At 37.0% G+C, this 6,241-nt stretch overlaps 1 non-coding gene across 1 annotated transcript; it reads right to left on the bottom strand.

The window, feature by feature from the left end:
* Nucleotides 1-5,931: 5,931 nt before the first annotated feature.
* On the bottom strand, nucleotides 5,932-6,038 carry LOC131169928 (small nucleolar RNA R71). The gene has a single exon (XR_009140873.1). It is a non-coding gene; the product is annotated as a small nucleolar RNA R71 (small nucleolar RNA).
* Nucleotides 6,039-6,241: the final 203 nt, after the last annotated feature.

The raw sequence follows: 6,241 nt of genomic DNA, 5'->3' as shown, positions 1-6,241 counted from the left end.
TTTATGTGGATGACATGATCATTAAATCCAAGGGGACAGAAAGCCATGTACAGGTATTAAGAAAAGTGTTCGAAAGGCTCAGAAAAATCAGCTGAAGTTAAACCCAGCTAAATGTGTGTTTGGAGCAAAATCGGGAAAGCTGTTGGGATTTATAATAAGTGATAAGGGAATAGAGGTGGATCCGGACAAAATTCGAGCCATCCAAGAAATGGCCTCCCCAAAAACGAAAAGGGATGTGCGTAGTTTCTTGGGAAAGTTGAACTACATCTCGAGATTCATCTCTAACCTCACCGCCAAGGCTGAACCCATTTTCAAGTTACTTGGAAAGAATAATACAGCCAAATGGGACCAAGCTTGTTAAGAGGCTTTCGAAAGGATTAAGCAGTACTTATCAAATCCGCTGGTACTGGTTCCTCCAGTGACGGGTAAGCCATTAATTCTGCATATGGCAGTTCAGCAGAGCTCGATGGGTTATGTTCTGGGACAGCATGATGATATCGGGAGAAAAGAAAGAGCCATTTACTATTTAAGCAAGAAATTCAACGACTGTGCGTCAAGATACTGATCCCTAGAAAAGACCTATTATGCATTGGCTTGGATAGTGAATCAGTTCAAACATTACATGTTAAATCATAAGACATGGCTTATCTCCAGGATGGATCCGATCAAGTATGTATTTGAAAACCCTTTCATACCTAGAGGATTAGCAAAATGGCAAGTCATACTTTCTCAGTACGACATAGTCTATATGACAAAAAAGACAGTGAAAAGGAGTGTGATAACTGACCTCCTGGCTGAGAACCCAATCAATAATTACGAAGCCCTGGATTTTGAATTCCCAGAAAAAATATATTAACGCAGTGAGCAATGATGCTAAAAGCCCAAATGATGTGCGGGAAATGTATTTTGATGGAGCAGTCAATTTAACTGGTAATGGGATTGGAGCAGCACTTGTTGCCCCAGATGGGAGACATTTCCCAATAGCCGTTAAGCTAAGGTTTGGCTGCACAAACAACGTAGCGGAGTATGAGGCTTGCGTGAGAGGTTTACAGGCGGCTATTGAAATGAAGATAAAGAAATTAGAAGTGTATGGGGATTCAGCTTTGATTTACCAAGTCAAAGGAGAATGGCAGACTAAAGACCCGAAACTGATCCCATATCAAAAATATCTCCTCGAACTAATCAAGGAATTTGAGGAGATCTCTTTCACTCATCTGAGTCGGGACAAGAACCAATTTACTGATGCCTTAGCTACTCTAGCAGTGATGACTCAGATGGAAGAAGGGCAAATAACGCAGTTATTGTAAATTAAAGCAAGAAGTGAGCCGACATACTGCTTTTTGATCGAAGAAGAAACAGATGGCAAACCCTGGTATCATGACATCTAGATTTACATCAAAAATAGGGAATATCCTCCTGGGGCAAGTAGAAACGAAAGGAGAATGATCAGAAGACTAGCAATGGGATAGTTCCCCAGTGGAGAAGTCTTATACAAAAGAAGCTCCAATGGTGAATTGTTGAGGTGAGTAAATGCCAAAGAAGCAAGAAGAATTCTATTCAAAACACACGAGGGGAACTGCGCTACTTATAGCAATGGGTATATGATGGCAAAGCAGATCTTAAGGCGGGGTTACTTCTGGACCACTTTGGAAAAGGATTGCATTGAGTACTTTCGAAAGTGTCACAAATGCCAAGTTTATGCTAATCAGATAAATGTCCCACATAGTCAGCTCTACAATCTTGCCTCACCGTGGCCATTTGAAATGTGGGGTATCAATGTGATTGGTATGATTAATCCGAAAGCATCCAATAGGCACAGATTCATTTTAATAGCCATCGACTACTTTACTAAATGGGTGGAAGCGACTTCATATGCTCACATCACTTAGAATATCTTTCTGAAGTTCTTCAAGAATAACATTATTTGTCAGTATGGTCTTCCGGGGGAGTTTGTCACCGATAATGCCAAGAATCTGAACGGTCCAAAGATTTAGAAGTTGTGCGATCAATTCAAGATATGACATCTTAATTCATCACCATATCGACCTCAGATGAATGGATCTGTAGAAGCTGCCAATAAAAATCTCAAGCGGATAATTGGAAAGATAACAATCACTTATAAAGATTAGCATGACATGCTTCCCTTTGCACTTCATGCCTACCACACTACGGTACGAACATCAACCAGGGCAACTCCATATTTGCTGGTCTATGGAATGGAAGTTATTATGCCAATAGAGGTAGAAATTCCTTCTTTAAGGATTCTAAAAGAGGCAGAACTAGATGAGATAGAATGGGTTCAATCAAGGCTAGACCAGCTAGATTTGATGGATGAGAAAAGACTAGCGGCAGTATGCCACGGTCAATTGTGCCAAAGAAGGATGGCTAGAGCATTCGATAAGAACGTACGCCCATGTGAATTCCAATCAGGAGATCTAGTTCTAAGAAAGATCCTCCCAAATCAAAGTGATCCCCGAGGTAAATGGTCACCAACTTATGAAGGGCCTTATGTAGTTAAAAAGGCATTTTCCGGTGGTGCACTCATCTTAACTCATATGGATAGGGAAGAATTGTCGAGGCCGGTGAATTCGGATGCCATGAAAAGATATTATGCATAAAAAAAGGGGGTAAGAGTGAAAACCCGAAAGGGCGCTTTTAGCAAAATGAGGGAAAGAAGGCAAAAACCTGAAAGGGAGCTTTCTGCAAAATGAGCGAAGGGTGAAAATGAGAAAGGACGCCCTGGAAAAGGAAGTCAAAAAAAAAGGGGGGGGGGGAGCCAGGAGTGAAAACCCAAAAGGGCACTTCTAGCCAAAGATGACAAAGAAATAAAGAGGATTCCAATATCAGGGGACAGTAAAATGCATAGCACGCTTTGCAGAAGGTCACTTGAAACAATGGTAATTGCGAGACTTCAAAAGTTAACTAAGGGCATTTGTGAGATTTATCCTTGTACACTTTTCCATAAAGTTGTACTTTCATACTTTTGATCATAAAACCACAGTATAATTATCTTCTTACACCATGAATAAATTTGTGCATATTTTATCCACTTTGGTTTATGCGCTATTAATTTATTAAGAGCTTTTTATATAAGAAGAATCAAAACACAGGTAACTTTATATACTTTACTTTGAGATTTACAGGAGGACAAATAATCATCGGGCAACTGGTGCGTATAAGAAGAGGAAACTTGCAAAGTTGCTACAAAAAATAAAAAATAAAAAAAAAAAGAAAAAGGGGTAAGAGTGAAAACCCGAAAGGGCGCTCTTAGCAAAATGAGGGAAAGAAGGCGAAAACCTAAAAGGGCGCTTTTTGCAAAATGAGCGAAGAGTAAAAATCTGAAAGGACGCCCTGAAAAAGGAAGTTAAAAAAAAAAAAAACTAGGAGTGAAAACCCAAAAGGGGCACTTTTAGTCAGGAACGGTCAGAAGTAAAAGCCAAAAAGGGATGTTGGAGAAAATTATGGGCCAAGCCTCGTAACTTGTCCTGACCTTTTCTATCAATCGTTTGTCTTCCGGATCTTGTTAAGTAAACTTCGTTTGGAATAACACCATGCATCAGATTTGCTTTGCGAGCATTTGAGGTATATGCACAAAATTTATTTACGATAATTGGCTAAGTTAGATCCAAGTTGATTTTAATTTTCAGCGTTTAATTCATTGTTATCAACCTTTGTGTGACACCTGATGCATGCATTTTATATCATCATTTAGGTATAATTTTTACACATAATTTACCCTTGTTCATAGCTATTACTATAGATATTAGTATATATTTAGTCAATTTTGCCTTTTTACACTTCTTAGTTTAATTTTTGGAATTTATTTGTTTTGTAGGTTAAATTTGGAGAATTTTGGTGTATTTTGATCAGAGCAGCCATTTGGAAGAAATTAGAGTTGAATTGCAAAATTTTGAAATTGAGATAAAGAGACCGAAAGTGATATAACCTGCAACACAGCTTGTGTCACAGGCTGTGTCGGTTGTCAGATATGAAGGTTTTTTTTTTCTCGGGCAGTAGGTTTCACAACCTGCCACACAAGGCGCGACACAATCGATTTAGCTTGTGCCATTTTAATGAAAATGGCTGATGTGGCACTTTCGTCCCTCTGATTTACTACATCACTTTCTCCAGAATCATCTGCCTTTTTACCTGTTCTAGCGCAGACCTCTGAACCATATAAAAGCTTCTTTTTCCCTTTCTTTCAATAAGGAGAAAAAGAGGGAGATTTTGCAAGAGAGAAAGAGAGGAAAAGGAGCTCGTGAAATCTAGTCTTGTTGCAGCAGCAGAGGACATTTTCTACATCACTCCAGCAGTAGATTCTTCATCATTTTATTGGGTTTTTCTATTCCTTAGTTTAGATTTTCATTATTTATTCATTTCTATACTTGGGTTTGTCTTGAAACCTTGATTTGTGAGTAGATCTTTGAGATTCTAGAGATGGGTTTGTAAATATTGCTTTGTATTGTAGTTTTTGAACTGATTTAGTCATTTAAATGAGATTTGCTGCATTTTGATTTATTGCTTATGAGCTTGTTGCCTTGCTTGATGAATGGGCCCTCATTAAGTTAAGTTTTAATCCTTGACAGATGGACTGAAAAGTGAATGTTTGGGATAGATAATCTTGCAATAAACTTAGTTTTCTTGGTGTTAGACATAAGCTAAGAGAATTAAGGGCACTTTCAAAAATCAATTAGAGCTTTAATTGGGTTTTTATGAAGTTTGAAATACCGTGAATACAGGGTTTGATTTGATGAATACCAACTTTGAAATGCTTGAAAAAGGTTTCAAAGAACTAAGAATTGATTTCTCTCAAAATTGCAATTCTCATGTGTTTGGCTAAATTGGGGATAAACCACATGCAAACAATATTGAAAACCCTATTTCTAGAATCACTTTAATTTTTATTGAATTTAGAATTAAATTCCTCCCAATTTCATAATTAGCAATTTCAATTTAAATTTTGGTAATCTAGTTTAATTAATTTAGTTAATTGTTTGATTTAGCTTAAATTCCTCAAATACCAATTTTAAATTTTAAATTTCATTCTTTTTAATATCTTTAAATTTTACCATTCTAATTAGCTTATCATTTTATTTCCAATTTAAGCATAATTCCCTGTGGGAATGATATTATTTTTAAAACTATACTACTGTGACCCGTGCACTTACGAAAGCTATTTCATAGCTGATACCATCAAGTTTTTTGCGCTGTTGTTGGGGAATTGTTTATTTTTAAGTTAGATTTTGATTGTTTTAAGCTGATTAGAATTTTTATTTTCTTTTATTTTCACTGTTGTTCCTTGTGTTTTTCAGGTACTTTTCTTGTTTATGAGACGATCAAAAAGCACAAGTAATACTGAATTGTTGTTCAACCCTGAAATTGAAAAATTCTGTCGAGCCAACAAAAAGGAATCTAAGAGGAGAAAGGAAGCAGAAAAAGAAGAACAACAAAGGTTTGAGCAAGAGGAGAAAATTGAAAATGTGGAGAATCAAAATAGAGATATTGGTGGAGATAATGGGGGAAAAGAGCAAAATAGGCAGAATGAAGTTGTTAATCAAAATGATCCTCAGAGAAGATCCATGTTAGATTTTGCTTTTCCTTGATGTGCAGATGTGAGAGATAACATACCTATTATTGGAGCTAATCAATTTGAGTTAAAGACTAGTCTCATTCAAATGGTTCAAAATTCACAATTTGGAGGTAGTCCACTTGAAAATCCTCATTCTCATTTGAAGAAATTTTTGATGATATGTGGTACACAAAGACAGCCTGGAGTTTCAGATAAAGTGATTCGGCTCACCTTATTTCCATTATCTCTTCGAGATTCAACATTAGAGTTGTATGACTCACTTCCACAAGCTACTATAGCTACTTGGGAGCAACTATCTCAAGCTTTTCTATCTCTGTTTTTCCCACCTGGGAAGACCACTCATTTTGAGGAATTTGATGGTAGCTTTTAAGCCAAGGGATGATGAAACTTTGTATGAATCTTGGATGAGATTTAAGGAGCTTGAAAGGCAATGTCCTCATCATGAAATACCCAAATGGATGATTGTTCAAAATTTCTACACCAGAGTTACTCCAGCCATAAGAAACACAATTGATTCACAAGTAGGAGGAGATTTCAGGAGAATGACAAGTGAAGAATGCTATGATCTATTAGAGAAGATTGCTAATAATACCCATTTGTGGGGAAATCCTACAGCAATTGAGCCAAAGAAGGCTGGGATTTATGAACTTG

This window comes from Hevea brasiliensis, chromosome 10, assembly GCF_030052815.1.
Source record: "Hevea brasiliensis isolate MT/VB/25A 57/8 chromosome 10, ASM3005281v1, whole genome shotgun sequence".
NCBI classification, from domain to species: domain Eukaryota; kingdom Viridiplantae; phylum Streptophyta; class Magnoliopsida; order Malpighiales; family Euphorbiaceae; genus Hevea; species Hevea brasiliensis.
This window is presented reverse-complemented; position numbering and strand designations above follow the sequence as displayed.